At 38.9% G+C, this 27028-nt stretch overlaps 1 protein-coding gene across 4 annotated transcripts in view; it reads right to left on the minus strand.

Moving 5' to 3' along the window:
* The window catches only part of RSPO2 (R-spondin 2), a 112708-nt gene that overhangs the window by 58202 nt on the left and 27478 nt on the right, over positions 1 to 27028 (minus strand). The gene's annotated exons all lie outside the window — the stretch shown is intronic.

A 27028-nucleotide genomic window follows, 5' to 3' on the forward strand; every position in this document is an offset into this window, starting at 1 on the left:
CTTGTCCAAATCCAGGAAAACTCACCAAGAAAAAAAATCTGAAACGACCCTAAATTTTTTTACAATCCTAAAACCTGGGACTTTCATGGAAAACCACCTTAATAGCAAAATGAACTTCATTTAGAAGTTCACTTCTGAAGCAAGCTTGGCTTCATAAGTAAAGAGAGACTTTGGAAGTTTTGCATACACAACAGTACGGTTTAAAGAGAAGGCTCTCAGTAGCACAGTCATCACAAACTGAAGCTGAAGCTGTACTTGCTTTCAGTTCAAAAGTTAACCCAAGTGCTCTTTATCACCATAAATCACACGCCATTGGAGAGAGGAGAATTACAGAACTAAGAGAATCAACATAAATTAAAGGCTTTTTGTTTTGTTCTGTTTTTATGTATCAGATGCCAACTTTCATCTTGACCACAAAGCTTTCAGAGTCAACAAATTGCTCTCCACATTTTTTAAAGGTATTCTTAAAATCATTAAAAGCATTGCTTTATTTACTTGAACCTTGACTGGCTTAATGGAAATGAACTGGGGAGTTCTTACCTGAGTTTGTATCTTAGATATCTTTATAACCCTAACACATGAGGAATTCTCTTAAACAAAAGTGATGTGAGCCACACCCAACCTAAGTGCTCTCTCTTCCTTTCCCTCAGTCTTCTTTGGTCATTAATAGTGCTCCTCAATTAGGAAGGGCAAGGGCACGTATAATTTTTGCAATTTGAAGCTTCATGCCCCAAACCTCAAACAGACTTTTCAGTTTAATTAACCACGTCCAGTGTCTACTACCCTAGGAGCCTCTATGCTGTAAATCAATAACTTAACAATTTAACAAAAACTTCTTCATCCGTTATATGGTGACTACACCAATCTCTGTATCTAAAGTCAGGCAAGAATAGACCTTCGAACATGACCAAGGTAATTTATTTTGTCAGGATCTTAATGAGTCAAATGGCTCTGCCTATTGCTTTGAGATTTAATTCAAGTGTGCAGGTGCGTAAACAGATCTTAATTCCCAGCTCTGATGACCATGTTTATTTGCTCTCTCTGTAAGCTTCAACTTTTCCTACCCTAAAGCCTGCTGAGATCCAGAGCCTCATCATTCCAACCAAAACACTTTTCTGAAACTAGACCCACCCAAAATTCTAAAGATGAAATATATCACTCAAAACATGAAAAGGTGTTAGTAGTATTAACACAAATCCACACATATCTCCAAAGGAATATGTGGGCATAGAAAACAAGACAAATCATGAGGCATGAGGCAGAAGCCAGGTAACAATGCCTACATCACTAACAGGTGCATCGAGAGAAAAACAGCCTAATAGACTCCTTACTTCTGAGTCTAATGATTTAATTTGCATTCATTTTAAATTGCAAAGTAGGTTTTGGTTTTTCTATGAATCTTGGTATTTTAAGTTTGATCCTTTGTTAAATCAAATTCAGTTATTCACATTTTATCCCATACAGCATTTTGTGTAGGTGTTGAATGCCCATCTGTTTCTAATATACGCCTAACACTTTTTCAAAGTGCTCCCCTGTTTCTGGAGTTAGCCCTTGCCAAGCAAGAAGAAATCTAAATTCCTTCTAAGTGAAGGCATCCATTCCTGACAAAAGGCACAGATTTCTAATTTTGAAAATAATGGGACTAAACAATGAGCTGTTGGCATCTTAGCCTCACTCCATATTTGCTGGTTAAATAACGTTACAAGTTCAACAGATTTTTTAAAATTAATAATTACTATGAACTTAACTGATCAAACTTATCACAAAATTGCTAATTTTTGTCTCTGCCCAATTCCAAATTCAAGACATATATTTAAAAACAAAAACCCTATCTCTGGCACCAATAACAGGAACGTGCATGTTGGATCTTACGCAAATCAAGTTGGACACAGATCCTCCACAAGAGCTTGGCAACATTAGGGTGAAAATACAGTCCTGCAATCATGTGTAGTACCATGCCCAACTCAACTAACCAATCAAGGTCATGAACTGAGCCTCACAGGATTTGAACTAAATGAGAAATGCCTATCTTAGGACATACTGCTTGGTTTCATATTAAATCACAGTATTTCTAGAAAAAAATCACCATAAAACATGTAATCTGATCTTTGATACAAAGACAACAAATTTTCACACTCCAGATGTTCACTATCATGCCATAGACAGAAAATGAATGTTAAAATTAACAATGTTAATAAAGCTGAAACAGAGATACATTTCTACATGTCCATTAAAGTTTTAGAGAGCTAAATTAACATGAACTTAATCTAGAAAAAATTTTGAGCATAATAATAAAGGGTAAACGTTCCAAAATTTTAGAACTTTTACGATTAAACAATATTTTCTCAACCTCTTTTTACCTTTTGTCATAAATTCTTCTTCGATAGATAATACTTTTAGGTAAAAGGCTTACAAAACCAACTTCTCAAAGTACTTGCTTTGAAAACTCCATTATTAATTGGCTGTTTGAAAATGTTATTATTTAATAATTAATAATACCATTTTATCTACCTAAAATATGTTAATTAGGAATGAAAGACCCAATAAATCCTTATCCTTAGATGTGTTCCTTGGGAAAATAATGTTTCTAAAAATTTACAAGTCCCTCAAAACATGGAAATCATCTCTAGAGGTGAATATTGCTAATGACAACAGGACTAGAGGTCTTTAATCGATGATTTTGCTTCTCCTACCCAAACTCAAATTAAGCTACTAGGAGATAACATATGAAGGGAGAGCGTTAATAGAGTCACAGATTTATTTTTTTAATACACAAAGTACAACTACTTTCAAAAACAAAACATGAAGAAAATGACCACAATTATAAACTTCTAATTACTGTGCAGTGTCAGCACCAGTTGATCCATAATCCTGAGGTTGGCACCGCAGAAGTACAATCACAATATACGATCACAATTCACTGTGGCCATAGTGTGGTTCACTGGACAGGGTATTTTTCACACAGCACAGGGAAGCAGAAAGCTTCAAGTCTGATTTAACTAAGATGTCCCAGGGAAGCCCGGAATACTCAATAACTGCAGATCAAGGAAAGGTGATGAACCAAGATACAGCTGCAAAATAAATGTGGAGTCTTACATGGGTCTGTTTGAGGGCACAACAGACCTACCAAGAGCATGAGAAACACATTCTGCTTTTTATTTAACAAGTCACAGACATCATTAACATTCAAGACAGTCTGCAAAATTGGGTGAGATTGTACATCTGGTGCCAGGTGGGTACTGGAACTATCGGAAGGAAGATTTTGTAAAGTACTTGATTGTCTGACCAAGGTGCTATACACCTAAAACTAATACAAAATAATACTGAATGTAAGCTGTAAACTGTAATAGGAAAATAAAATTTTAAAAGTTCAAGGTAAAAACCTCAAAAAAACCAACAAAATAAACAGACACACACAATTGGGGGAGATTGAAAGCAAGTACCAAAGCAAACAATCACTAGAGCCATTGGAGAAAAAATAACTTTGGTTGAACATATTTTACCTTGAAACACAGTAGTATTCCTTCAACACAGTTCACCCAAAACGTGAGCAGCTGAAGCAGATGTGGGTTGCACATCTGGTGGACAAGCCACACATTTCCCAGAGCTTCTGAACGCCCATCGATTACAATGCAAGGTGTGCAAGTGCTTTTTATCAGCAGCATCAGGTCCTGGTCCTCAGGGCTCAGCACCACAGAGCAAAGCTCCAGGGGTGCTAAAAGTAGCACCGTGACATGCCAGGCCTATGCGCTGATGGAGAGCCAGTCACACCCCAGCCTCTGCCGGAGTGAGCAGCTCAAGTAAAACATAAGAATTGCAGTGAATTAAATGCCATCTAGAAATTCTTCAGAAACATGCTTCTAAAACAGCCATTACTAGCTAAATTCAAGTAGAAAGACAAGACACACATACCAAGAAGTAGCTATATATAGACCCTGATAAAAAAAATTTTTTTTAATCAGGAGCCCTCAGTATAGCATATACAATTCCCTCAGTGATGAATTTTCCTAATTAACACTCACTTTGGAAGCCAAGCCCTATAAGAATTACTCCTTTGCTCCCTCCTACAAACTCTTAGACACAAAACCAAATCTTACTGCATATCCCTACACTAGAGGTTAATTCTGACAGGTACAATTAAGGATCGGAACACTTCTGTCACAGAACTGAACCAGTAGAGCAGACAACATATGCCACCAGAATCATGAGCTCTTCAGCTTCTAAACTGCTGACACCGATAACATTAATTAGTAGATAAAGTCAGGAAAAAATATAACATAGTTTGAGACTGCTCATTTCCCCAAAGATATATGATGTCTGAAACAAGGGGAAAATCGCATCTTATGTTGTATAAAGCAAGCCACCTGTTTAAATCTGTGAAAGAGAAAACATTTACTCCATAAAACTGTTCTAACACCAAAAGAAAAGTAAGCTTCCAGTTAGAATGCGTGCGATCCTCTAAGCCAGAGCTAGAAACTGCTGTGTCGTGTGGGTTACTCATGCCAAGTGCTGGCTTGCGCTTTCCCAGCATAAGGCCCAGTGGAAATGTTGACAGACTGTTGGTGCTAATGGTAACCCCAACGTGAGCAGATCTAAATATACACATTTATGAAGATTCTGAAACCACCACTTTCACAGGGTTCCATGTTTACATAAGGAGATAATCCAATTATTTAAATACACCAAAAAAACAACACAACCTCAAACGGCTCACAGAGTCAGGTTTTTATTCCATAAAGTACTTAAATATTTCTTATATTAACACTGTTTCAAAATAGTTTTGCGTACTTCCTAAACAGCGTCACATAAGGGCCATAGTGTCCACCCTAACCAACTGCCGTAGGAAGGAGTCTCCCCCTCCTGCCTATCCAAAGATTCAACTGCTTTTTCTAAAGGATGAGAGATTGGATGATGTCTATCTAACTCCATTCCCATCACGTACAAGTTGTTCGACTACCCCTCACATACCACCTACTTCCTAGAATAGAAATCAGTTTGCCAACTCCTGCTTATTCCAGTTTTCATTTCAAAACAATAAGTGGAAAGGAAACTGGATGGCTTATTTGGTGTCATAAACACAGCCCTCAAGAAGAATCAGTGTCATAACTAACCAGATTAAAGGCTCCATGTGTTTTAGATGTGGAAACTTCCAGGGGTCAGCCCACTGTGTTTTAAAATTGAGAATGAGCACTCTGTTAGCTACTGTCCCAGAGAAAGGTTTCTTCAAACAAAGATAATAAAATTTTGTTTAAGTTGCCTTAATGAAAAACACAAAACAAACCCTTGGGGTTGACAAACATTCTTATGCAAGAATTATTCAGGAATAGGCTCTGATACAAAAAATAAATAAATAAAAATAAGGGAAAGCTTGATCTTGCTCGGTGTAGGTCACTGTTGGTAAAAATATCACACACACGAATAAAAAATCAGAATAGATCACTACTAAACCTCCAGACCGCCCTGGATTTAGTTCTCAATCAGTTTTTAGATCGATGGTCTGCATTCAACATTTGCAAACAGTTTGTTTTAACAAGCTTTGTTGATTTGCTAACCTCACGGCAATCCATACGTTAAGCCCAGTTTGAAATCTAGCTTCTTAGCCGTTCTTATTCTAAGAAAATTCTGTCTATTCAGAAGAAATAAAAAGAGGAAGGTAAAAATTGCCTAGGGGATGGGGGAGAAAAGAAAATGAGCTTTGGGGAACATGCTATCTGACAAATTGCAGGCTACATGACTTCATGCTTTTTGAAAGTCATGCTTATTACTCATAATTTCTATTTATCAAAATAAACAGATCTGAGAGTTTAAGAAAGCTTTCTGAGGTCATGCAGTTTGGTAGTGACAGATTTGAATCCAGCTCCGGCCTGATTTCAAAAGCCATGCTCTTTCTGGCCCTGGCCCTCCGGGTAGTTCAATTGGGTAGAGTCATCCCGATAGGTCAAGGTTTCGGGTTCAATCCCCGTCGGGGGACATACAGAATCAACCAAGGAAAACATAAATAAGTGGAACACAAATCTCTGTCTCTCTTTCCTTTCCCCTCTCTCTAAAATCAATCTTTTAAAAAACGCCATGCAGCCCGGCCGGGCGTGGCTCAGCAGTTGAGGGTTGACCTAGGATCCAGGCGATCGGGGTTCGATTCCCTGTCAGGGCACAGGCCCGGGTTGCAGGCTCCATCCCCAGTCGGGGGCCTGAAGGAGGCAGCCGATCAATGACTCTCTCATCATTGATGTTTCTCTCTCTCTCTCTCTCCTTTTTTCTCTCTGAAATCAATAAAGATATATTTTTAAAAAATAATTAAAAAAATAAAATAAAAAACACCATGCTATTTCTCCATTAAGAGATACATGTATAGCACCTGGGGGGAAGGGGGTGCACTATACCACGATTAAAACCGTGAGAACTTCCTTTCATTAGCTGTACCCCCATAATTTGCTCACTGCCCCTTTGTTCTGCTTTTAGCTACAGCAAAATAATCACAGTTACTTTTGGTGATTAGTTCCTAACATAACTAGGACTATATTAAGTCTCACAAACCAACAAGATTAAGATGTGGTCCACAAAAGTACTTCAGAATCAAACAGCTGATACATAAAAAATAAAGGTAATGGGGAAACTGAGTTACAGGTTTTTTCTGGTATGGGTTAAAGAGAAGGCTCCGGAATTATAAATGGAAAGTCTTTAACTGTTTGGGCATACAGCAAAATGCCAGCCCTTTTTAAATAAGGATCTCCACTTGACAAGTTCAAAGTAAAAAAACAACAACAAAAAAAAAAATCACCCCCAAACCATGCAATTTCCTGCAAATGGGCCACTCTCCTCACTGTCTTTGAAGGCGGATCCTGTCCTGGCCAAGGGCCCTTTGAAGTAGCACAGCAAGCAGACCTATATAATTAGAAAGGCTGGGTGAGCCCCTCAAATGATCGAAACTAGACTTTAAAGATGCGCAAAAGGAAGGAGGTACGTACGGGCTGACAGACTGACACGCAGAAGAGCGTGATTTGCCACTGCCCGCTGCCCATGGTTCTCCTCCGTCCCTCCAAGTCTTGGGAGCCAGAGGCAAACGACACAAATGGGAATGGGACACTAAATAGTATTTGGTCACTTTCAAAAGGTGGCAAAACTATATGTATATGTGTATAAAGACACAGGTGTGTATATAGACCTAAGTTATGTGTGTATACAGACACACGTGTGCACAGACATATTACATATTATGTGTGCATACAAACATAGACATATACTATTTTTCTGAATCATTTGAGTGTAAGTTACAGACACTATGCTCTTTTATCTTTAAATTTGTCAGTTTTCACTATGTATTTCCGGAAAACAAGGACATTGTCTTATATCAGCCGTATTGATACAATACTATATTCTAATCCATGGTTCGTAATATTCAATTATTCCAATAGCATCCTTTATGTCCATTTCTCTCCAAGACTACAATCTCATCCAAGATTACGCAGTGTACTAGGTCGTCCTGTCTCTTTAGTCCCCTTTAATCTGGGACAGTTCTTCTTTCCTGAGCTTGACGTTTTGGAAGACAGTAGGTCAGTTATTTAGAGCATGTCCACTTGGGTTTGTCTAATGTTTCCTCACAATGGGCCATGCATGCCCTTTGGGGAAAATGTATATAATGATGTCATGTCCTTTCCTTGTACACAAGATGAATTCGGTTGCATTATTGGTGATGTTAATTTTGTTCTCCAGGTTAAGACGGTGTCTCCAAGTTTCTACATTTTAAAATCACTCTTTTCCTTCTATAATAAGTAATTTTTGAGGAGCGGCAGTAAGGGTGTATAAGTATCCTGCTCTTCATCAAACTCCCACCCACTCACTTTGGCATCCATTGGTGATTCTTGCAGAAATCTACTATTATTCTGATGGTCATCAAAGGTGGCTTTCTGGTGCCATCATTCCTTCTCCACTCATCAGAGGGCTCTCTAGTGCTAGAAGGAGCTTTCCTTTCTCCCTCAGCTATCTGTCTGCTTGTTTGTTTGTATCAGTTGGGAATCAGGGATTTTATTCAGTGGACTATAATCTGTTACTGTATTAACATTTAACTTCTCCTAGACTTGTTCACTGAGAATCCTTCAAGGTGCTGTGGTTTTGAAATTGCATTTTATGTGCATGGCACCAAGTGCTTGGGGTAGAGAGGAAGGAGATCTAATTTATCCTGGAAGAGCCAACCCTAACCCTAACCCTAACCCCAACTCAGCTTTCTCTTCAAAACCCAACTCATATTGCCACCATTCTCAGCTCATTGATGCACATACTATTCCCTCTCCTTGGGATGCCCTCCTCCAGACCAGGGACAGCCTCCAAGTCAGGACGGAAGGACAGGAGATGCAGAGCACATGGACAGACAACACAGCCCCCATGAATTCGTGCTGTGGCAAGGGGGGTAAAGATCAACAACAAGGCACAGTCATGGCAAGTGGCACCAGGGTGACAGAGGCCCTCCATCCCTTTACATCCCCAGACAAACTTAATGCAAACCTTGCTGAGAAGGGAAGGGAGGGCAGGGCAGAGAAGGGCTGACAGAGCTCATCTGGGGATGACAATGGAAAAACACTTAATTGACAGAGTACATGAATGTACCAGGATTAATTTTCCACTACTCAAAGGAACAAGGCCTCAAGATAGACACTAAAGTCGAGTTTGGAAAATAAAGTGACTTTGTTGCACCCCTGGGTATGTGTCTTAGGAAATTTCCACCTTCTACATACACACAGAAAAATATCTTAGAAAAATAGATGCAAAAATGTCAACAGTGGTTAATGCAAGGAGGTAGAATGAGTAGATCTTTTTCTTTATACAGTTCAGCACTTTGTACATATATTGCAATGAACTCATACTACTTTTTAAAATAGAAAACAAGGCTATTTTGGAAATAAAAGATAAATGACAATCATTCTGCCTTAAGATGTTTAAAAGAAATTAAAGAATAATTTGATCTTTAAAACAATTTTGGTACCAAAGTACAGTGGACCATTTCTCTCTACTTCTAACTTTTTACTTTAAGCTATGCAGAGTTTCACATATGAAATTGAGAGGGGATTTTCCTTAATGTACATCAGTGATTTACCTGTAAGGACAAAGTAGGACATGTGTTGTTTAAACCATATGCACTAAGTGGATGTGCTCATCCATGCAAAGGAAATCATTGGGCAGAGAAGAGTTACTGTCTCTTTAAAACACACATAAAATCCTAATATGCTTAAAATACACACAGGAACCCAAAGGCCTTAATAACCTTAATTACAATTTCCTCCAAGTAGAACATTCATAAGCCTTAAATCCCTTTACTGAGTTTTATTGCCAGTAATTAGGCAAAGTACACAGAACTGGAAGAGTGTGTGTGCATGTGTATGTGTGTGTTTAAATTTAATATAATCAAGAAACATTGTGTCATTTAGTCCACTTTTTTCAGTACAGAAGGGAAATATTTAAGAAAGAGAAGGAAGAGAGATGAGAAGAATTCAGAATAGGTAGAAAAAAAGGATTTCTAGATTAGTTCAACATCCAAATAAACATAGCATTTGGATCCTATTTATATAAATGATGTGTTTTAACTATTTCTTAAACTTTCCAAAAACATATGTAGTTGCAAAGCTGAAATCAAGATTGGTTTTTAAAACTGGAGGGCTACATTAGCAAAGTGTGCAAATTTGCACGGTGCAGAACATGGACCTCAGCCCACAGCAGCAGCCTCACCTGGAGGCAGAGTCTCAGGCCTCACCCCACACCGACTGAATGCAAATCCATATTAAAACAAGATCCCCAGTCAATTCCTACACTTTGCTTCAATGCATTTAGATAAAAGTCTTAAATGTAGCGCCACCCCCCTACCCCCCCAAAAATGAGGAAAAGAAATCTCTGTATCTAAAAACACTAAAATTCCCTTTACGCCTTCCTTTACATAGATTAAGATCGAGTCAAAGGGGAAATTTATATATTTTTCTATCAGAAAAACCAAAAGTCAGAATTAAAGTAGAGTCTTTCTATTTTATTCTCTCAATCTTAAACTACAAGTTGAGAATGGGTTGACATGCAAAAGAAATGCTAAGGGTAGAAGATGAATTTCCCAGGGTTATTACTTGACCCTGTTCAACCTACAGGATGGAAAACTATTGGGTCACAAAGTACCATCATAGTCAAGTGCAGGCTACATGACAATGAAATCTCCCCAGAAGTTGAAAATAAGTATACTATATGAAGGAGAACTAACAAAGATTAGAAAATATAAAAGTTAAGGTTTTCCTTCATTCATTGAAGCTCACAACCCTCATACTGGAATTTACTCTAAATCGACAACCCACACAAATCTGGCACAAATCAGAGTCTAATGGGTCTTGCCACATTGGATCAGACTCATGATCCTTCCTGTCCAGGATTCTGACGATGGCACCAAGAGACATGCTGTGGGAAGAATGGCTGTTCTTTGATGTCAACCTCAAAGGTTAGGAGTGTACCCAAAACATCCTAGTTCCCTGTAATAACCTATTGTAGATCTGTCATCCACAAATTTAGTTAAATCATTTTTGAGGTTATTTATATTTTCCACCCCTACTTCCTCTTAGAGTAATCAGTTCCATAAGCTTATAACTAGTTGGGTAAGGTGATATTTTCTAATCCCACTGATCACCAAACCTTGGAATAAGGCAGTGTTGTTACTATCAATACTATTCATATCATCCATGACGTCAAAAAATGGCCATATCTCCTCACACTTGTATCTACAGATTCTTACTGATTTTCTTTACTCCCCATGGGCGGGCACCTCCTCTCTTGACCCTTTTAGTATGCTACTTGTATATTTTCCAATTTGTATCTTTCTCTATATATCTTTTGGGGGAATTATCAGCCTATTATAAGGAGTGGGTGTACTATTAATTTGTTCAAAGATAAGGGAATGTGCTCTACTTGATTTCAAAATTCATTTCCTGATGATTTAAGACCTCAGTCAAAATTCTTAGGGATCCTTTAATCCGTCATCAGTACTAGTAACTTTATTTTTCTGATATACATACATATGTGTGCATTAAATTCCTCAATGTGGCTAATAACTAAGTATGATTAGCCTTAAAAATATATATTATTATTCCCAGAAGGCATTGTTATGGCTATAGTACTATCTTTATTTCACATTCTAATAATATGCCACACACAATAAATAAGTGACACCACTCATGAGAAATATTATAAGAATTACTTTGAGAATTCTTTTATTCTCTAATATCTGAACCCATGTAGTAAAGTCAAAAGAACTTCAACCATGACAAAGATTCTCCCCTGGGCCAAACTCTAGTCAGGCTCCTCTAAGCCCTCTTCTCTACTAGCCTTGGGCTGGGCTTGCATAGCCCAGAGGTAGCAAGAACCCTGCTAAGTCAATTTAGAGAGAATTCCTTACCTTGACATCTGATCACATTTCTTCATCTCCCTTTCTTGATGTCTGATCAGCCTGGCCTCCCTTCCTCAAGAGTCATTCAAGTCAGCTTAGCAAGAATTCCCCTACTAATTTTGCATCCACCCACCCCCTCCCTAACCCTAATCCTTGACTGTAAATCCCCAGTTTTCCTTGCTGTATTTGGAATTGAGTCCAGTTCTATATCTAGGTCTCTTTTCTCCTATTGCAACAGTTCCTGAATAAAATCTGCTTTTACCACTTTATTATCCAGCTCAAGTTCTCTTTGACAGCCCCAAAGTAAAACAAGATACCAAGGCTCAGCATCTATGAAAACTTTTGAAGGAGAAGATGCAGAAAGGAGAAGCACACATGCTAACTGCCACAACACCAACTACTCGTCCTTCCGAAATTACACTGTAACTATACTGGAAGGAAGGGGAGGAGAAGCACACGTTTTAGAGTGAGGAAGGGAAGTAGTGAGAATGAGCAAAATCGTTATCTCCCATAGTGGGAATTCAACAAATAATGCCCCCCCCCCAAAAAAAATAGGCAGAGCAAGAGCAATAAAGGCATGTTATGAACATAAATACCCGAAGATTCTACGAGTTGAAAGTAGTCAAGGGAGAGGTCGCAGGAAGGCACTGGGACAAGGAGAGTAGTTTTTATAACAACCCTGGCAGAACATGTGATCTAAATTATGTTATAACTTTAATAAAAACAAAATTTTAAAACAAAGGATGCACTTATTTTCCTGTAATATTAGTGTGAACAACTAGGAAATTATACTTAGGAAAATTTTAATTTTATGGGATTAAATTAGAAGAAATTCCAAACCAAAGATTCAATTACACAGCACTTACAAAGTCAAAGGGAGATAAATATACAGCTGAATGCTAATATTCTGTAGGCTCTCAGAAATGAATATTCCAATATTCAAATTCCCTGATTTTTTCCCTAATTTTTAACAATCAGAAAAGTAACAAAAAAACTTTAAAATCTGAAGTCTCATTCTGCACTGTTGCCTTTTCAGCAACGAAAGAAAACTTACTTGATGTAGAGAAAAACAAAACATTATCTGCCATTAACATTTTTATTTACTTACTTGTGGATAAAGTTGTATTCTTAATTCATACTTATATTTCCTTACTATAAGGGGACTTCACTTACATCTTGGCAGAAAGCAAGAGTTTCAAGACAGACACACAGCTCACCTCAGTCTATGATGAACCCTTTTAGGGGGATCTCTTATTTTACTCAGGGGAAAATGAGGGAAGTAATTAATACAAGTTATCCTCGTGCATTCTGATATAAAATCTCGGGTTTACAAGGAAAGAACGCCTGTATTAATGATACACGGCATATGTAATAAATCCTTCTCACGCTGTCCTATATTAACCAACATTTCCCAACCTTCCCTTAGGTCAACATGAGTCCTGAAGCAGCCAACCAGATTAGGCAGGACCACATCAAGTAAAACCAGGCCACACAGAAGTACTTTCCTACATATAAGAGACAAAACAATACATGTAAGATTTCAATAGTTCTTAAGCCGCTCCAGTCTTGGCTTAAACTTACATCTTTCCAGACTTAGCAAAAATACAGACATTATCCAGACCTAAGGAGTTTCATATTCAATAAGAATTAAAATTCTTTGTTCCTCTTTGCCAAGATGTCTCAAATTCTTAAATAGGAACGGAAAGGGCACAGAGACATGATAGAAAGTCCAGATAAAGCATTAAAAATGAATCATGTATCATCAGATGTGAAGGTTGTTTTTTTTTTTTTCTGTAAAACATGAAGAATCTAAAAGTGCCAGTACTCTAAATGTTATGCCTTCATGGTCTTTTAGTGAATTTGGCTTTTATATTTAACAATTCACACTTTAAGAAAACAGACTTCATGCCAGCCCAAGAATTGCACATATGTTATTGCATATATGTTTAAAATCGTTTTTGAAAACTGACATATGGTGGTATATTTAAGTGTAGCCTACACAATATAGATTATTTAAAATATAAATACAAAAAAGATGTATATAAAAGCAAACCTGATAGATTTATTATTTTATTTCTGTCCCGTAGACCTCATAGTCTCTACTGTTTTCAAACCTAACAAGTTGAATTTAATTCAAAATGTTACAGTGAACTACCCAACACCGATTCTTATTTAAAAAACAAATACAGCCCACTCCACTCTTTGCCTCTTCTATCTTTATTGCCTGGGCTGTGAAGCTGGCCCCCACTCCATGGTAGCTTTTCCCTTTTGTGGGTTTCCCTCAGCTTTTTGGTCTGAACCACATTATAATCACATGTTTACATGCTGCTCTTAAACTTCCCTTTGGTAGTTTTTTGTCTTTTTTTTAACTTTTCATCCAAATCAATCTGGGTGAGAAAGAACACAATTGCTTCCTTTCTTTTTTGTTTATCTTTTTGTTATTCTCTGTGATTAGAAGAATGATTAGTCTTAGAAGGTGCTAACACACTTGCTGATTGAGTGCACGTGTAGATATGACAGCCACATCTTTACTGCAGATAGAGTGATCGCCCGTGGGCATACGCTTTCCTCAAAATGTTCTTAAAAAGAACACACTTCGTGCTCTTTAATACCAGCGTAGGAAGACTAACAGGTAACTTACCATGCGTACCAGACATTATTAGTTGCCTACCCTTCTTTCAGGATCCCAAGTCTCTTGAGGGAGGCCATATGCTTGGCTCAACAACTAATTTCCCAGATGCTCTGGTAGTTAGGAGGCATTCAGTGCACGCACTCTAGTCAGAGACAAGGGTGTGTGTGTGTGTCTCTCTCTCTCCCAAAAGCTTTTCAGAAGCCCTATCCAGAAGACTTCTGCTTGTATTTTGGAGACCAAAACCTTACCTCCCTCCTAGCCTCCCATTCCCTCACCGCCGTCAGATACCAACTCCTGCCAATCTTCCCGATATCCACTGCGTCATTCCCTCCAAGAACTTCTCTGCATTTCTATGATTCTGTTTCTCACTGCAGACCTTGGGCTATTCCACCAGCCTACACACTTTCAAGCTTCCAACTCCCACCTTTGTCTTATCCTTTCTCCACTAAACTTTTAGAGAGATTTAAAAATTAAATAAAAATCCTATATCATTCCCCATTTTAAAAGCCACTATAGTCTCCATTGCCTAAAGAAACAAGTCCAGTCTCATCTCCAAGCTGTGTCTCATCCCTACACAAAACACCAGCCCCAGACGCTTGAGTCTGTGCTTCCGCTGTTCCCCATCCACCCCATGCTTTCACCCCCAACTCCTCTGTTTTCTAGTTACTTTATATTCATAACTCAAGACTCATATCAAGCTCTATTTCACTCATTCATTCAACATTTATAATTATTTTTATGTCCTACAAACTAGGGACAAAATAATACGTAAAATGACCTGGGACCATGCAATCTCCTCCAGGATGACAGCATTCCCCTGAGATATGCTGGACTGTCTTCTTTTACTATATTTGTCACATGATGAAATTACCCAGTTGTCTATATGTCCTTCCCAGTAGACAATAAGCTCCTCCATGGCAGGTGTCACCTCCTATACATTTTGATGTGCCCCAAGTCCACCTCGGTGCTTTGCATCTCTTATAGATGTTTGCAAAAATAAATCACTAAAATGCAGTGTGTTTCTATTAACAAGTTTTAATGCACACATCTTTTACTTGGCTAGTTAGAAAATAAAATGAGTATTTAGTAACATACAGTCTAACTTAAGGTGCACACGCACAACATGCCAAATTTTGTGCAACATTAAATAATAAAGAGCAAAATCTCTAAGATTTTGAACAATTTTATGACAATGTTTTATAGGTCATGGATTTGAAAGACAAATCAACTGTATCTCTTTGCCAAACAAACCATTAACCATTTACTCACAGAGCTGGACTCACTGGGATAAGTAAATAAACTGATTCCCCTCCCCCAAAACCTGCCTCCTTTTTGCACCCCCCCTTTCCACGTGGGTATCGGTTCCCTAGACATTGCACCCCCCCTTTCCACGTGGGTATCAGTTCCCTAGACATACCGAGCATATTCCATAAATGAACGCCAGTTGAAATTTATGACAGTAGTTCTCCTTGCATATTTAAGGCACGTTCCTTTTTTTAAAATCATCTATTTAAATTAGATGTTGTCCCCGCACACAGGCGGGAAACGTCCAGTTCCCCAGCAGCTTGGAGTAGGTGGGGGCTGGACCATCGGCCTCCCAGTGCGCTGCAGAGGAAGAGGGGCCATGTCTTCCATCGGAAAGGTGAGGTTTGTCCCTCTCTTTAGATGGCCATAACGGTCTCGCTGCCCATGGCTCAGGAAGGAAAGGGGATGGCTTCATCACCTTCATCAAAAGGAAACTTGCCCGGGAGGTTAGCACCCCTACCAGCTTCCCTGGGCTGCTGCAGGCCCTTTGCAAACCTCCTCACATCGTCCAGCCAGCACCGTGTTCACACGTATCCCCATACACGCTCCAAAGGCCCTGCCAAGAGCATAATCCCCTGGGGAACACAGGTGTTTAGAGCCCTAGGGAAATAAGAACCAACACGAGACACTGCGAAGGCAACGGTGTATGTGTAGGAAGAGAATCGTGTAAAGACGTCAAGGAAGCGAAAGGTGGAGAGTGTTTTAAGAAATGATGCATGAACGAATTGTTCCAAGAGAAAGATCACAATGCAAAACTGAGTTCTGATCCATCTTCACTACACACAGGTGTGTCGCAATTATGAAAATTTCCCCCAAAGAAATGGATCACATGTAAAGATCATCAAAATTTTAATATATTTGGGGAAAGATTAAAAAAGTTCTACTTGGTATAACTTTATTGGGCTGAATTTAACTTGAGGTCAATAGTACTAACAGATTTGAGGATTTTTTTAAATTGAATTTATTGATGTGACACCATGTATCCCTAAATATATCCCTTAAATATTGCATTTCACCTAATTTTAAGCAAGTAGAGTTCCCCTTTTGTTCTGTTCAGCATAATGAGTTCAGTGCAATGTCTTGTTCACTTGTTTATATCTAGACCAATAAAATCTAAAATCTTGGAGGATAAAAAATAAAATAAAATAAATTAAAATAAAATAAAATAAAAATAGCATAATCCCTCATCTCAACCAGCCTGTGATCAAACACTCAGGCTCTGTCTTTAGCGCCTTCTAGAGGCAGTTTCAAGGTCATGGTCCCCCTCCTCTCCTCCAGCTAGCAGGGCTAGAGCAGTCTACTGCCTGAGCAGATTTCCAACAGTGGAAGGAAAGGCCATTCTCCCCTTCCTGGCTGTAGTAGGGAAACTGGGGAGTGACTTTCTTTAAGTCCCCACCCTTGCCTTTGGGGAGGAGAAACACTCCTCCTTCATCTCGAGCCCCCAGACACACATGGGAGTTTATGGATGTGAGATCTCAAACACACAGAAGGTAGCAGAAACTAGCCCAACAGCAGCTGCACCTAGGAAAGGGTATGGAAAGGGGATGTGGGGGACATGCTTTTTACTTTTTTCTTTTTTTTTACAATGAAGATATATTTGTGTATAACAAGTGTAACTAAAATGAGAAGAAAAGGGGAGAAAGAGGGAAAGAGAAAATGAAGGGGGTAGATTAATTGATGTCTTACAATGAAATGACTCAATTTCAGTCATCAAGTTTTCAGACTGAACTCCTTTGGTATTCATATTGCTATTTATAATTTACTCTTCAGAAACAGTGAGAACCACCCCTTTTCATGGTTACGCACAGGAATAAAATTATATCACTTGCATCAAATGCAGCAAATTCATAATTGAGAAAAAGGTCCCAGTACTGAAGTGTCCCACAGCACTTACGCCGGCCGCAGTGCCCCCAGAGACCATTCGAAAACGAAGCTTAGAAAGCACCAGCTTCTGGTTAAAGTCAATCACCCCAGAAACAACCGAGTCTTTGTCAAGGAAACTCGAGTTCAAGTGCACGAGGATCAGATAAAACACAACACATGGCATCTGAACTCAAATGATAGGCTTTGATTTTAGATTAAAAGTTAAGAAACCAGCAGAATGCAAACACTTAAGAGAAAGGATGTACAAATAAAATTAAGATTGGCTTCCTCTTAGGTGGTGACAGTTAAATAGGAAAGGGGTTATATTAAAGGTGCTGCAAAGCAGCCCATAAACATCTTTATTCATAAACTCACTATATATGTGTGTGTGTGTGTGTATATATACACACATACATATAGTTCTAGTCAATAAAACATTGTGTTATGGTCACAGATATTAGATAACCAAGGTTTAGAAAATACACTGTTTGGGAGACTACTGATAATAAAAGATCAACTATTAATTAGAAAAAGCACATGGCCCTCCTTGTGGTCTTTAAGGCCCGTACCCTGCTCGGGGAGGAGGAAGTGGTGGGTGGAAGGAGTTATGCGGAGCTGTGTCTCAATTACGGCTATAAAACCAGTTACCCAAATTCTTTTAGAACCTCTCGTTAGAAGCTACTCAGATTACCTAAGATAATAAAAAGCCAGGAAGCATAAGGGCTCTTTTGACCACACATTAAACATGAATTAAATTACTGAAATTTCATGGTGTGTAGTCCCAATATGGTGCGTTTCTGTGTTTAAAAGCAAAAGAATTTAACAATTTTATACACCGAGGGTGCTTCCGAAGGAAGAAAAGCAAGTTAACACATAACTCTAACATTCTCTCCATCAAAGACAATTTAGAGAAAACTTGGATTAGGTGGCTGTGATAACCTAAAAATTATCTTAATCTGAAAATACACATGCACAAGATTGTTCTCTGCAGGACTGTCTGTCCCTGCACAATCCTGGGAGCAACCTAAATGCCTGTACACAGGGGAGTAAGTGAGTAATTACCTGCAACCACACAGCAGGGTGCAATGCAGTCGTAAAACAGAAGTGGGGAAGAAAGCCAAGTGCAAAACAGTATCTAAGGTATGTTACCTTTGATATAAAAAAGGGGGAAATAAGAAAACATGTCTGCTCATTTGTGTAACAAGATATATAACCAGAAGTTAGAGAGATTAGTTGCCTGCTGTAGGCAGGTGAAATGGAGTGAAAAAGGTAAGGAAATGTGAACAGGGTAGAAGGGACAGGGTGTGGGGGATACAGACACCTCTTCTGTATTGTTTTCATCTTCAAAATCATGGTAGTATTGACATACTTGAAAAATAAATAAATGAAAACAACAAAGATGGTAAAGAGGAAAACCAAAATAGGGAAACACACACAGATGAATAACTGGATTTCAAATGAGTCACAGAACTACACAGATGGGGGGGGGGGCTCTAACCCAGGTCACTTGAACAGTGTTTTGACTTCATACTCTTAAGCGAAGCACAATGAGCACTGGAGACAAACACCGATTCACAGCAGGCTTTCCACGATGCTATGTGTTATTTCTAGAACTATTCTGTTTTAGAATTGTGCAAATATTGTGGATGAGAGAGATTTCTCATTGTTAGAAAAGAGAGTTAAAAACTTGGACTGGATCTGAAACAAATTTTTTTTTCTTTTACATCATAACACACTAGTGGGGCAATTGAAAAAAGTTGAGTAAGTTCTATAGATAACAGAATTATATCAATGTTAGTTTCCTTATTTTAATTGTGGTTATAAATTCAGTTTTTGTTCTTGGAAAATACATACTGATTTTTTTTAAGGAACATTATGTCTCCAATTTACTTACAAAAATTTCAGGAAAAATAGAAACGTAAATAATATGATATAGCAAATATGAAGTATGGTAAGATACATATTAACACTTGAGGAATTTGGGTAAAAGGTATATAAGAATTCTTTATACAAATTTTTAAACTTTTTTATAAGTCTGAAATTATTTCAAAATACAAAGTTAAACAATATAGCAATCCAAGTTTAGGCAGAAAAAGCAATAACCAACCAATCCATTTCAAAATAATTAACATAATGATTACCTATAAAATAACTATACCAATTAGTACAAGTAGTTTTATGAAACTACTCCTGGTTTTTCCAAGGAATCGGATCTCTAGAGCATGTCTATTATTTCCTGGAGCTTTTGAGTAAATAATGAAAAACACCTCTGATATATTTTAGACAATAAGGCTCATTACTTAAAAGACTAACATACCCAAACATGTTGCATTTCCCTTTTAGATTTCTCAGTAGAGAAAATTATCCAACTGATTAATTCATTAACAAATAGTTACTGAACGAAAGACACTGTCTAGGTATTTAAACAGGTAACATCTACATCAGGTTCGCCCAGTGTTATTAGTTCAGTGCCAACAGCAAACCACCATAGAAGCTTTATCCAATGGACTTTGCCAAATGAATTGTCAATCTGGTAGGATTACCACGTGCAGGCAGAACATTCAATAAAGTCATGGTAATGAAAACAATTCTCGAATAACTTCAAGGAACTTACTGGAAATGCATCCTCCATTACAAAGGCATTTTTATATGGGAAAATACAAGAGCAGAGAGCTTGTATTTTTTTAAAAAATTAAACAATATGTGAGTGCAATCACAACAATTCGTTCCAAATTACGATCCAATCAATTCTTTTTAATTGAGATATAATTGACATTTAATATTGTGCAAGTTTAAGATGTACAACGTGTTGGCTTCATTCATTTATATATTGCAATATAATTACCATCAGAGTGTTAGCTAAAACCTCTATCACATCGCACAAATCACTATCCATTAGAATAGACAGATTGGAATGGATGCAGTTTTGGGAAGTGAATTCTAAGCAGCTCTTTGCAGAGCATAATAGGAATAATAAAAATGGGTTAATATTTCTCTTAGGATTTCATCATTCTCAAAAATAAAGCCCTCCTTTATTGATATTTCAATTTACTCCCTGATATATTCTCATCTGGTTTTATATTCAACAGTCCACAAGCTCCCTTCTACATATTTACATACTGAGATTCAACATAACCCTCAAACCCTTCAAAAATTCCTCAGTGGTTCCCAGTGTCTACTGATAACCTTTGGCCTCTCACCCTTTATTTCCAGTCTAGCGGAAGTAACTGCAAGTTACCACAAGTGCAGTGACCTGCCATACATGTAGCCATTCGATATATTGCACCATCCAACAAATTCAAGTTCCAAGTTCCTAGCCTGACACTCAAGAGACCAACCATCCAGTTTGTACAGGACAGAGGATTTTCCCCGGATGTGAGGCTTTCAGGGCTGAAACCCGGAGTCTCAGACAAATCGGAACATTTGGTCACCCGAGCTCTGGGGCCTAGCAACTGACCTCTTAACCTCCAGAAGTTGCCTTTGCTCCTAATATTCATTTTCTCTGGCTCATCCCGCCCCCATTATCTCTACATAGCCAAGTGAAAATTGCTCAAGGACTTGTCTAAATGCCAAGTTCTCTGTAAAACGTTTCCTTTTCTATATCTCTGTAATTTTTCTTCACTGTAAATTCCAAAGCAACTCAACTGTGCCGGGTCTTCCCTGTAGGGCACAAAGAGGGGGGCCACTTACCCCCTATTCCTGAGGTTTCCTTCTTCACGCGTGTGGGGGGGTGGGGACATCTCTCTTCGTGTACTACCCACATTCTCCGCCCTCTCACTAATTCCCTAGAAGGGGAAGGGAGTCCCTTGGATGGAGAATTCGGGACAGGAACCACGCACTGCAGACAGGTGCTCTCCGCTCCCTCTCTGGAACTGGCTCGCACTCCCCAGGTACTACAGAAGCAGGCCTCCACGGGGAGTCCCGAGGCTGCCCACACAGTCAGTGCCTCGCTGGATGGGTCTGTCCGAATCCAAGGTATGAAGTCGGGAGACTCCTTTTTGCTGTACATCGAAGCCAGGTTCTCTAGTATCAGCTTTACCAGTAACAAAAATATTTGACTTTTCACCTGAAAACCTTGATTTGTTATCACTCACAGCTTGACTTTGGCACGTAACAGGGATGCTATCTACTGGCTACCTCCCCCTCTGCACTGTAGGGCCCTGTAACTAAACCTGTATCACCTCCATAGCACATAGTACAGTGCCTCGCGGGCAGCAGACACTGCTATCTGAGTGAGCAGATACAAGTATCTTACTACTTATATATTTTTTGAATCATGATAGAGTTGAGTTAGTGCAAATCCTGGGGCTGGTCCTTAAGCAAGGTGATCTTGAATAAGTCTCTTAGCATCCGAGTCAAATTTTTTCCCCAGGTAAGAAGTTGCTATAGAGACCTATGATTTGCATAGCTTCAAATACTTACTCTCTGGCCCTTTACAGATAAAGTTTGCTGATCCCTTTCCTAAGGATTATTGTGAGGATTACAGATCAGATGTTATTTATTGCTAGGGCCTAGCAATTAGTGGCTGTTATCAATTTAAATACTACAGTAATTTTAAAGTAATATTTTTAAAAGAAATTTTTTATGGGCATACAAAATTAACAGCCAAAAAACCCTATTCTCAAATATTCCACCCCTAAAACAGGGGAGAAGCCCATAAGAATCATAATGTTTAATTTGCCGCAAGTTTGGAGGCTCAGGAAGCATTACCTACCACAAAACTCTTATACTGCAAAGCATCTACCAGACATCTATCAGTGTTTCCAAGAACACTGATGACTCAAGAGAAATAAAAGGTGTACCAAACATTTTATTCCACTAAAAGGAATCTTGAAATAGAACTTGAGCAACAAGTATATTTATGTATTTAATATTCTTTAATGGATGAGAAACAGAGGGTACCAATGGGAGTTATTTCAGTTTAAAATGAGCTGTGAAAACTATTACGTCTGACTGAGACAGTGTGATAATTCTTCCTGCAATTAACTTTAACTCCTTTAACATTGTGTTAAATGCCAAGGATCCAAGATAAAGACAGTCCCTGTCCTTGCAGAGGTCAGAGTCCAGTAAGGAACACAAACACGCATTTAACAGGGTTATCTGAATTCTTCTAACTGGAGTTCAAACACTTTTAGAAGAAATGACCCGTCTCCCCTTTTTCTCAGCTCCATGTCATTTTTGTCTGGTACCAGTGATGGAGGGGAGTGTCACAAGGGGAGTCCTAGGACAGATAAAAAGTCAAGGCAGTTAGGCCTGTGATGTTGGCCAGCCCCTTGGCCAGAAGTTAAAAGGGTGAGGAACCTCAGCAGGATGAACTGGTTGAGGAGACTCTGTGGAGAGACGCAAGCAGTGTTCACTCAGAGGATCAAAATACACCTGAAAGTTTAGGAGGGTGCTGGCGTCTCTGCCTCTGCATGTAAACAGGATGGCCCGAACCCTACAAGTTGGCAACTTGAGACAGGTCAGAAGCAAAAGTCTTTGTTCCAGCCTAGTACCTGCACTCTCATGGGCAGTGGTCATGGTGAGGCTCCTCCAAATGACTCCATGAGCCACAGACATTGACTAGTGGCTGTCTAAGCAAGGGAGGAAAGCCATGATGGATGCCATGTGGTGACTGCATGTGATGCCCAGAAATAATGGGAGAAATTGACTGCTGGCTTTAATATGCCCTACTCATTAGGATGCATATGAAAATAAAAGCAATACAATACAGTGAGTGCTGTGATAGAGGCGTGTACAGCTCCTGTGAAATCCAGAGAAGGGGCTACAAATCCAGCCACTTGAAGCAAGTCAGAAAGAACTCTGAGGAAGACCAGTGTTGTTTTTAAGACTATAATGAGGAAAGCCATCTCTTGTTATGAAATGGTTCTCTTTTTTACAATTTTGTCAGCTACTCAGCTTTCCTCCTTCTGAAGGTATAACAACAGGATACATTTCACCAAGTGTTTCTAACACTCACTGAAATCATTGCATGGGGCCCCTGAAGAACTGGCAAACATTTTGCTACTGAAGATTATGCTCTTGTGTTAACAGTCTTGAAAGATCAAGATGATTTTTTATGCTACCAGAGAGTGGTGTCTCCCATTTATTGAGTTTTTTGAGGCTCAACCAATTCCACTGTTAAATTATTCTTGTATTTCACAGGATATGCATCTAAGTTACACTTTCGAACTGAAACAGGCATAACTTGAACCAGCCTATTTATAGTCATGGTATTATAGGCTTGAACCTACCACCAGATTCATCTTCCTTCAAATAATGGCTATAAAGAGGGTACTTAAAAGATCCCAAAGATTTCGCATCACTAATGGATCACCATTACACGGTGCAGAAAACTTGACTCAGGAAGTTGTAAGAGTAAACAGATGAAGTCCATTATGAGCTTTCCTTTCTTGTGGTGTAACTAAATGGCTTTATTATGCTACCAACTTTACAAAAATAAATTGTGATGTTTATTACTGATTATTAAAAACACTACCCATCCCATGCACTTTGAAAAATACAGAGCACACTGTGATTCTGTTTTTTAAAAAGAGCCCAAGCCTTTTATGTTCGCAGGAGCTCTTTCAGAACAAGAGGAACACACGTATTAAGTGTCACCTGGATGAGAATAATAAATGACATAAAATTAGCATGTGCAGGATTGATACAATATTTGCAAATCAATAAATGTGATACATCGCATAAAAAATCAGGACCAAAAAAGACCATAATTTTGCACATTGAAAATTCAAGATGACCCTTGAATAAAAATGTAAAAACAATATTTACTGACACTGGGAATGCTAACGATTGAAGCTTTGGTTAGTGGGCTTTGGTTCACGTTGTTGTGTGTGTATGTGTTTCTTTCTCTCTGTTCATAAAAGAGGAGGGGAAAAGTGACCTTGAACCATGAGATACACAAAGCTGCTGAGATCATTTGCATCCTTTGGAGACAGCGACTGGCTTCCTCCATCTCTAGCACACGTAGAAAAGAAGAAAAAAGATGACAGACGGAAACAGGATTGGTGCCCCACACCTTGCTCCTAACACAACCGGCCTGTAGCTACAGTGGTGGCTTAGACTGGCAGAGAGCAGTGAGGGAAGGGACAGACGGGTTGTCACCTCACACAGCAACACACAGCTTGTTCAGGCTGTAGCCTTCGTCCAGGAATTGGGACTAGACCACAGGCATAGGGAACAAATCCAAGCTCTGACCCCAACCCTGCTCTTCAGCTCAACAACGTCAGTAAATCACCTTGCACACTCCTGTCCTAATTCTAAAATTATATTTATTTTTAAAAGAAGGAAAACAGCCCGGCCAGCGTGGCTCAGCGGTTGAGCATCGACCTAGGACCCAGGAGATTGAGGTTCGATTCCTGGTCAGGGCACATGCCCGGGTTGCAGGATTGATTCCCAGTCAGGGGCGTGCAGGAGGCGGCCGATCGATGACTGTCTCATCATTGATGTTTCTATCTCTCTCTCTCCCTCTCCCTTCCTCTCTCTGAAGTCAATAAAGATATATTTTTTAAAAATTAATTAATTAGTTAAAATTTAAAAATAATAAAAAGGAAAACAAAAATAGGAATGGAAAGAAGGAGAGAAAGTTACAGGGAAAAAAACCCATCCATTGGTTCTACCAAATTTACATAATATCGTGTAAACTATATACAATCATGAAAACCTAATGATATACATAGTTCACACATGGTCCATCCCTCTGAGAACCTACTGATTCTTCTTTCCTGCTAAATGATGAGGCCCTTGAGGATACTCTTAAAGTTTTATCACTGCACCTTAATACAGTTTCTAGTATCTGAGGGTCAATGTATTCTATATAGATGAATAAATGGTTTTATTATCTTCCAAATCAGTAATACCCATTTCCATCCTGTATCCTGCCTGTATAAACTAGATAGTTGGTGAACATTTCTCCCTCAGTTGCCTGTGATTTCAAAGTGAAGATACTGAAATTTCAAAAATAAACCTTCCCCATCAATGTCTCTCTTTAAAAAATAAACATAATAAGCATCTCTTATTATTGTGTATTATGGCACAAATACTTGGTCATCACCTTCTTATGTCACCAAGTTGCGAGAATATTTCTAAACCTTTCTGGCCTAATACTCTTCCTGTCACCCAATACTGGGATGCTAGACCAGCTGGTAATGAACTTGTGCCCAGGTCACCGCAAGAACTTCTAGGCGCCCCCCCTGATTCCAGCTTCCTCCCCTCCAAGCCACTAATCTTCCCAGTGCCCCCCTTTCACCCCCTCCAGAAAACAGGCATACATGGAAGGTGCCCTGTCTCATTCGACTCAGTGTCCATTCACGTTGGCAATAAAAACATTCAGCTACCTCGCAGCCGGAGGTGTCACGTGAACATCAGTTTATGTTCAAAATGAGACCTCCTTGGACTCTCTGGGTTTTCTTTAAAGATAACCCATGAGTCTTTGTAACCATGAGGGAATGGGTAGCTTACTTCTTATTAAGAGGAAGAGCTTGCTATGGAGTTTTACAATCCACCTGTGTACTGTGCTCCCCAGAAGCTTGTTAATCTTTAAAAAAGGAGGCTGGATGCGCTTGGTGCTGGTGGCCTTGTGCAGAAAAGAAGGCCTGGGGTGCAGAAAAATGCAACGCCGAGTTGTACATTCTTTAGGCAATTCCATCATAATTGGGAAGCTAAAAGCTACAACCCACTGGCATCAGCCTTCGCTGAGTCACTGTATTCTTTGTGTGCATTTTTCTAAGAGCAATCAAAATGGCAATTGCAGGACTAACTTTAGAACATGGAAGCACTATATCTGCACTGATGTGGAATGCAGTGTGAAAAGTAATCTCTCATTAAACCAGAAACTGTGGTTTACATTGTTTAAAAAGTGCATCGGATCACTCATTCTCTGGGGATACATCATAGTGCTCCTTAAGGACAGCAAATTGAGAAAAAGTATTAGTTCCTTCCACAAAATACTTAAGAAATCCCAGGAGCTTCTGGGTTTTCCCCCCCACACACACTTTTTCTAATTATATCAGGAATAAAATGTTCTTTAAGTGTGCCATTAGTACCACCCTTAAAATTTTCCCTTTCCCAAACTAGGATCCCAGTGCAAATAAACAAATGATAAAAAGCCATTTTTGAGACAATTTGAGAAATTTTGTTGTGGTAGATATTAAATGATGCTGGGAAATTACTGCTAATTTGGTTAAATGTGGTAATGGCCTTCTGGTTATAAAAGAACTAGGCTTTATATATAGATAATGAAGTATGTTACAGTAAAATACATGCTATCTGAAATTTGCTTTAAAATACTTTAGCAGGGACAAGAGAAAAAGGGACAGATGACGCATATATAGAATATACATGTAGCCACTTAAAAATGTTGAATCTGAGTTAACGCATATATGGGGGCATCCTCTAGTTGTGGTTCGGTTGAAATTTTTCCCAATAAAAATATTCATCATGTCTACTTTGTCCCCTTTATAATAGGCCTCAGAATAACACCTGCAGTGGTCCAGCTGAGGGCTGAGAACACAGTAGCATCAAAGGAAAGGAAGACACTCAGGTGTGGCCAGAGCTTTGTGAAGGTCAGTCCAGGAAGCATCCTAAATATAAGGTCCAGAAAAGATGTGCGTATGTACAGAACACTGAACAATCTTGTGATAACCTCACACGGCCAATGTTTTGACTGAAATTACCAACGTTCCCCCTATAGGTTGCTTTTCTCCCCACTTCTGCCACCATATAGGTTTTACATTAAATAATTAAAACTTATTGAAAACTCCCTCCAGGTAAATATACCTGCTGAGTCTTGACTGTTACTCGGTGGAGGGAGAAAAAGAGTTGGG

This window comes from Miniopterus schreibersii (assembly GCF_964146895.1).
Source record: "Miniopterus schreibersii genome assembly, chromosome: 17".
NCBI lineage: Eukaryota > Metazoa > Chordata > Mammalia > Chiroptera > Miniopteridae > Miniopterus > Miniopterus schreibersii.